The sequence below is a fragment of the Phascolarctos cinereus genome, unplaced genomic scaffold (genome assembly GCF_003287225.1).
Source record: "Phascolarctos cinereus isolate Bilbo 61053 unplaced genomic scaffold, phaCin_HiC Scaffold_5;HRSCAF=322, whole genome shotgun sequence".
Classification (NCBI taxonomy): domain Eukaryota; kingdom Metazoa; phylum Chordata; class Mammalia; order Diprotodontia; family Phascolarctidae; genus Phascolarctos; species Phascolarctos cinereus.
The window spans coordinates 1,209,921-1,217,326 of record NW_027555958.1 but is presented as its reverse complement, the minus strand read 5'-3'; the positions used below and the strand labels follow the sequence as shown (position 1 = coordinate 1,217,326).

The 7,406-nt window shown below is 52.9% G+C and overlaps 1 long non-coding RNA gene across 1 annotated transcript; it reads right to left on the bottom strand.

The window, feature by feature from the left end:
• Positions 1 to 2,170: 2,170 nt before the first annotated feature.
• LOC144457451 (uncharacterized) lies at positions 2,171 to 5,135 on the bottom strand. The gene is made up of 3 exons (XR_013486758.1): positions 5,056 to 5,135; positions 3,224 to 3,298; positions 2,171 to 2,939 (listed from the first exon to the last, which is right to left on the bottom strand). It is a non-coding gene; the product is annotated as an uncharacterized LOC144457451 (long non-coding RNA).
• Positions 5,136 to 7,406: the final 2,271 nt, after the last annotated feature.

Here is a 7,406-nt window from a genome sequence, read left to right as displayed (position 1 = left end):
CAGGACACCTCGCCCTTCTTACCTGGACCCCACCTACGATGTAATTATGCTCCAGAGGTTAGTTGTGGGGAATCGGAAGACAATTTTCCATGGAAACCTGCTTCCTAATGGTGGAGAATTTCCTAGGCTGGCCCACAGAAGTTGTCTTAACTCAAAGTATGGCTTTTGTAATTCCTCAAACTCCCAAGCTCCATAGCTGAGCCCCTCGGAGTCAAGGACTCCCATCTGAGACCTTTGGTACTCCTCCCTCAAAGGCATGAGTCCTGAGCACTGGATCACAAGACCTCAGAGCAAGATGAGGTTTCAGTGGCCAGCCAGGCTAGCCTGCTCCTCTCTGTAACACTCACACCAAGTGGCTAGCTGGGCTTTGCTAGAAGGTCTCCAGGGAGGGGGAACCAAGGCCCCCCAGGGCAGCCTGCTCCCCTCTGAGATTGCCCCCATCATTAGGAAACTCTTCCTTCAGCAACTCTCTGATGATATATGTTGCAGAGAAGGAGTCACCCTATAAGGAGATTCTTACACCAGTGGAATCATGGGTCCAGCCTTTCTCCTTTCCTGACCTCCAGCCTAAATCTGTCTCTCTGCAGCTTCCCCCCAGTGCTTCTGGCTCTGCCCTTTGGGGGTCCATCCTTCCTTCACTGCTAGGGCCCTTCAGCACTGGACATGGTGCTTAGGCTCCCCAAGTCTTCTCTTCTTGAGGCTAAACGCCCTATTCCTCCCACTGACCTTGCCATTTCTCCAGTTCTCTCGCTGTCCTGGGCACCCTCTCTGGGACACCAGCCCCCTGGCTGTTCCTTGAAGAAGACCCTCCATCTCTCAACTCCAAGTATTTGCTCTGGCTGTGTCCTATGCCTGAGATGCCTTCCCGCCTCACCTCATGGCTTCCTTCAAGAACTAAGTAAAATATGACCCTGTACAGGAAACTTTTCCCCATCCCCCTTAGTTCCAGGGCCTTCCCTCTGTTGATCATTTCCAATTTATTCTGTATGTATTTGTCTGTACATATGTGTTTCTATGGCTTCTTCCTTTAGACCTGGAGCTCCTTGAGAACCAATAACGTCTTTGCCTTTTTTCTTTTAATCTATTTCTATTGCTTAGCTCAGTACATAGCACACCATAGGCGTTTAATAAATGCTAACTGACTGGACTCGATATCGGTCACTCCTTACAGCCAATGGTATCCACCACCTTCAGAACCGCAGTCGGTTCAGCCATGACCCGGTTGATGGGCACCCCGTTTCCAGTCTCTTAAACACATTCCTTGGTGCCCCGCCCCTCCCGATCTGGGTTCCCTTGGGGGGGGGGTCTCCCATGAAGCGTTCTCTAAAAACCACTCGACCAAGGGTCCGCTGCTGTTTTGGCTGCCTCGCCTGGCTCTGTTCTGTTCTGAAGCTCCGTGAGGGCCTTCCAAAGACCCTCGGGCGCACATGGCGCGTGAACTTACACGGTCCGGATGCTCCAGGGGCTCGCTGGGCAGACTCCAAAGAAGCTCGAGGCGCTGTGCGGATGCAGCTTTCAGGGCTATGGACGTGAACACGCCATTTGCTGTTTCCCATAGTGTTTACAAGGAGCTCTTTCCTACCGTGAGCACTTTGTAAACAAGCGGCTTCGTTTGCAGGGTTGTGGTTGCAGCTGCTGTCTCACTGAGCTGGCGGATAGCTACAACAATCTTTTCCCATGGCCACGCTCTCATGCTGGAGGGGAATAAACTCACTGAAACCAGTGTGGAAAACACGCCCCTTTAAATACGCAAAAGCCAGGGTCTTTCATCCCAACCGGCTGAGTATAGGTGCTGAGAAATCACTCTGTGCCAAGCAGAAGCCAGAGCTAGGAGCGGGGCAGACTCAGGCATTGCAAGAGACCCCCGTGACACCTTGTGTAACAGACGAGCGCCGTGAGGACATGTGAACCCTTCACCAGGAAGGGCCAGAAATGGAGCAGGAGTTCTGGGGAACAGATCTCGTCAGCCAGGATCGATGTGTCCAGTGGCGGGCTCTACAGCTCCTTGGCTGTGCTCTGGTCCGCATTTTTAGCGTGTTTGAAAGCCGTAAAAAAGCATCTCAGAGAATTTGCAGATGGCAGGAAGCTAGGAAGAATAGCCACAGAGTCAGGCGTCAGCCAAAAGATCTTGGCAGGCTGGACAAGGGAGTAAATCTAGTAAGGTGGCATTTAATAGGCATAAAGGTAAAGTCCTTTAAACATTCAGCTTCCCATATCCAGCAATGGGGACGAGTAGCTTTGCTGGAGCTTATCTGAAAAAGCTAGGGGTGGGGGGAGGGGAAGAGCTTACAGTTCCACCAGCAATGTATGACTGGTGCTCTGAAAACCCTAACCCTCACACTTTAACCACAACCATTCTGGAGGACTGTTATTATTATTTTAACAATCTAGAATTGTGGGAGAAAAGTCATAACCAGATTGTGCCCTTGGACTCAAAAGATCTCACTGCTCAAAGTATCCCATACACTTGGGGCATATGCCCCAAGGAGAACCAACAGGGAAAGAAAGGCCCCAAATACACCGACATATTGCCAACAGCATTTTCTGTAGCAGTGAAGACCAAGGAACAAAATGGGTGCCCCTCTGCTGGGGAATTAGTGAACAAATTGCAGAAAGTGAGTGTAACGGGCTGTTATTACACTGCTAAAAAAAAAAAAACCAAGACAACCGTGGGGAATTTGGAGAAACTTGGGAAGAGTTTATGAACTGATGGAGAGCCAGGCAAAAGGAGGCAGTGAGACTGTGGCAGCTACAATGGTGCAAACAAATGAAACAAATCAGAAACAGTGGAGTCCTGCAAAGACCAGTAGGGGCCCAGAGAAAAATGCTCCTTCCTCTTCTCCTGGCAGAGAGGGGACCTTCCAGTGCGAAGGCTGCTTGTGTTGTCAGAAGCTTCGGTTTGCTTTGCTCTTTGGGGAAGGGAGGTTAACAGGCAGCCCCTGACAGAATGAAATAACGGGTGTCAAAACAAAAGGCAGAGAAAACACATCAAACCCAAAAGCCTCGGACTGGGGTGTCTGCATAGCGGGGGGGGGGCAGAGCAGGCTGGAGCCCTGGATAGCTCAGAAGGAGGGAGGGATGGACGCTACCTCTGCATACCCTTTTAGAAAGGACATAACTAGCTAGAGGGTCCCATAGAACTGGTCAGAACAGGGAGGCAGAAACCAAGCAGGACAAGAAAAAAGTCCTCAGTTGATTCAACACACAAGCATTTATTAATCACCTGCTGTGTGCCAGGAGACCCTGTGCCAAAGTCACTTCACTCTGTTTGCCTCAGTCTCATTATCTGTAAAAAGAGCTGGAAAAGAAAATGGCAAACCAGTTCCGTTCCAAAGGAGCTCACAAAGAGTCAGACATGATTGAAACGACTGAACAACGTCTTGGCCACTAACAATCATAAAGCCCGACGGAGTGTGTCATCCTGGAGCAATGGTGATCGGGGAGGTGGAAGCCCTGTGGGGCAGGACATGGCCACATTGGAGAGACTTTTCCAGGGGTCCTGGCCACATCTGCCCTTCTGAGAGGTCACCACCAGCCACCTGCCCCACAGGAGAGGAAGCCCTCTGTCAGAGGCTGTGGCTGAAACCAGTCCATGAAGGATGAAGGGCCACCAGACTGCTGAAATAATGTCTCTTGAAATACTCAGCTGTCCACAAATCCCTATACATGGTAAATACATACATGCATCATGTTTGTATGTACTTGTGCAGAAGTAGCCCCAGAGCCAGGCAGGCTACACCTGCCCCTCAGGGTTCTAGGCACCCTGGCTAGGGTTCTAGGGTTCTCAGGGTTCTAGGGGTCTGTCTCTTTTCTACTGCCCCAGGTCCCTTTAATCACTTCCCAGTAACATCAAATTTCAAAGGCTCAGCAGGAACAAAAGTGCAAACATTTCTCCCCACACACCCACCCTCCCCATCCCACCACAGGTTCCTGCACAGCAGTGGCACTCAGATTGCCAAGGTTGTCTGAGGAGTCCTCAGCTCCCGGCTGAGGGTTGCTCATGCTCCAGGCTGACTGAAGCCTGTGAAGGCCCACCCAGTTCAGGTGACACATGGAGCTGCAGAACCTATGCTGGATTTGGGGTCTGAGGATCCTGCTTCCAATCCCTGCACAGGCTGACCCGGCAGGAAGGAATGAGTAAATGAAAAGCGTAGAGCCTTAACTGTGCTCAGCATGAGGCATGAAATGCAAAGGCAGGGCCTCCTTGTCCTCAGTGAGCTCTCGCTCCAATCATGGCAGACAACTCTAAGGTGGTAGCCAGGACGGAGGGACTCGTTGGTGTGAGAAGTCACAGGGACAGCGAGTTTGAGGAACCCACTCAAGCACCAAAGGCAATGCTGATTTTACCATTCCCAGAGCTACGGCAACTTGACCTTGGGTAGGTCATCGGGAAGCATCTCCCTACAGTGAGAAAGGGGCCAGGCTTGGAGTCAGAGCCAACACAGGTTCAGATCCTACAACCTGTACCACCTAGCACCTTCTATGCCTCAGTTTCCTCCATTGTAAAATGCTCGACTTGGGCTGGATGGATTCTGTGGTTGTTTTGGGCTCTGGATCTGGTCAGTCACATGGTGGCCAGCCTTGGATCTGGGCTCTCCCGGCACCGGTTCAGCGGTCACCCCAGATGGCCTTTTCTTAATCCTCCAATCCCACCAGGAGGGCAAGGGACCCCCAACCTAAAGCCCCCCTACAGGCCGCCATGGATGGGGGGGCTCCTCATTTTTGTGCCAGCCTTGCCCTACCCCTGCCATCCTTCTTCAACCTTCCGCAGAGAGCAGACGGTAAGAAAAGGGTACGAGGGGTGGTGGGCCCCCCCGGAGAAACGGGGGGGGGAAGTTGTTTGTAACGAGTCATTCTCTCCAGATGGGAATCTGTTCTTGGGTTTCACAACGGCGCCAGCCTGGAGGAGGCATCTTATTGGGAAGTCAGCTATGGCCCTGGGGCAGCCAGACTCCCTCCCCCAGCCCAGGCTGACCAGGTATGGGGGGAGGGGCAGGGGGAGGGAGGGTCTGGAGGCCCGGAGGAACACCTTCGAGGAACTGCTTATCTTTGTACCTTTTGTCTGTGTGCACTTCCCTCAGCCGTGGGGGCGGGGGCAGCGTCGGGGCGTTTTGTTCCTTTTTCCTTTGTCTCCATTGCCAGGCCACTGGAGAATTCCATTCGATTCCGTAAGCGCCCACTACAGTGCCTGGCACTGTGCTACGTGCAGGAATACAAGGAACACAAAATCAGACAGCCCGGGCCGGGCCGTCAGGGAGCTTCTCGGTCATTTATCCATCGGGGGACATTTCCTGCGCACAGAGAGGTGAATACAGTGTGATGGGGGAGGGGCCAGAAGGGAACACCAAAGGGTGCGAGGGACAAGATGGACGCCCGCCGATGGGGAATGCAATCGATTACATGCGGGTGATCACCAGAATTCCTAGGGAAGGCATCTCTGATTCCTGCCCATCTACAGGGCGTCCAGCCTTTCATTCCCCAGTGGACTGACATCCTTCATAGGGAGAGGGGAGGGGTGGGGGCGGGGGTCGGAATGACGACAGCCGTGAGTGCCGTTCCAGAAGTTCACCCCGTTGTAAATGGGAAAAGTCAAACAGAGCCCCTGGGGGAGTGGAGATATCGGACTAGGGACACATTTCTCCCAACAACACTTCTCCATGAAGTCAGGAAATGGGACATTTACAGCCCATTGTGGGTGAGGACACAGAAGCCTTTATGTCTCTGTTTGGGTCAGCTGTAGTTACCGTTGTCAGGCCCTAAATGCGGGGACTGTCTGGGAGCCCCTGCCGAGCAGCACCCTCCCAGCCCAGCCTGCAGGAGCCCTGCCCTCGGCCTGGCCATGTGCAAAGGTCTTCTCCATCCCATGCGTGCTACTCTTCTTTGTTGTCAACAAGTAGAGATCGATGCTCCTTTGGACTTTGGGGTGAGCCCGAGACCCTGGGGCAGAGTGACATGTGATAGAAATGCGGGGACCTGGGGGGGGGGACCGAACCTCCTGGTCTTGACCCCAACTTCTAACCGTAGCCTTCCCCTCCGCCCAAGCACACCTGACCAGCAGCCCTCCACCAGGAAGGAGAACCGCTTTCTCCCAAAGCAGCCCATTCAGCTCCTCTCCCACCTCTCAGCTCTGCCTCCTGGGGCCAAGGAGGACAGTCCCTCCATCGCTGGAGGGCCATTATCTGGTCTTCTTTCCCCTCCAGAGTCACTGACCACAGACCACAGACCTAAGCCCCTGCACATTCTGCCAAATGAACATAAGTTTCTGTTGGATGAGTCGGGATGGAAGCTGTCATCTCAGATTTCTGGGGTTTTGGATGTCACGTGGGGCTGTAACCCTGTCTGGGGGGAAGAGTGTAGAGGGGAGCACACCCTTTAGGGAAGGAGGCTCAGCCACCCACGCTTAGATAGCCACGGAAGTGGCGGAGCACTGAGCTTGAATCTGCTTGTTTGGAGAACACCTGGCGATAAGGCTGGGGGGAGGGGAAGAGGGGGGCGGCAGTGAGATGACGACCCAAGCTGTGTGAATGCTAACCAGAAGTGAGCACATTTGGCTGTCGGCTCGAGCACACTTGAAGCTTCCTGGGGCTTTCAAAGCCCCCTTTGTGTGGGGGTTAGCACAAAGGGGAAAGGCCATAGGCTGTTACAGTCCCTTTGTAGTTGCATCACTGTGCAATCGTCACCACAGGTTGATGAGAAGTGGCCTTTGGAGAGACAATCCTCTCTGTCTCTTTCATGAATGCTGTGGTCGGGATGGGGAAGGGTGCTTGAGGAAAGGTCATGGCTGCATACTTAACCCACCTGTCTGAGGGGACAGGACCAGGCACAGAGCTGGGAGGGGGGCCCCAAATTCAAATCTCAGCCTTCAGCTTAGCTCCTGTGTGACCCCAGTGAATGGGACAAGTCAGAAGAGGACGGAGGACAGGGTGACCAGCTGAAGGTCCTGGGGATCTTAGCCTCTCCAGGCTTATGACAACTGTCATTGGGCATTTTTCTCCTGGGCTGTTACCTCCAGTTACAATAGTGGTGAAGGGGGCGTTGCGAAGCTCCTCCTGTAGCTCCAACCTTCTCCCGGGAATAAACAGTCCCCTCTTTTGTAACATGGATATTCTACCGATCTGTGAGCCACAACATAATCACCTCCAAAGAGAGAAAGACGCTGAAATCTGCCCAGCAACATAAAGATGACTGACTGGCATAAGCAGTCAGGAAACTGTAAGCAACTGTGAAAAAGAGCCATTTTAAGGAAGTCAGGAGGAATGCATGGGCCTGAATAAGATGGATAGGTCATCCAGTGAGATTGCTAGCGGCCACACACCTTGCCAAGTACTTTATAAGTATTCTCTCATTTGATCCCCTGGAATGTGGGCACTGTCATTCCCATTTTACAGTGGAGGAAACTGAGGCAG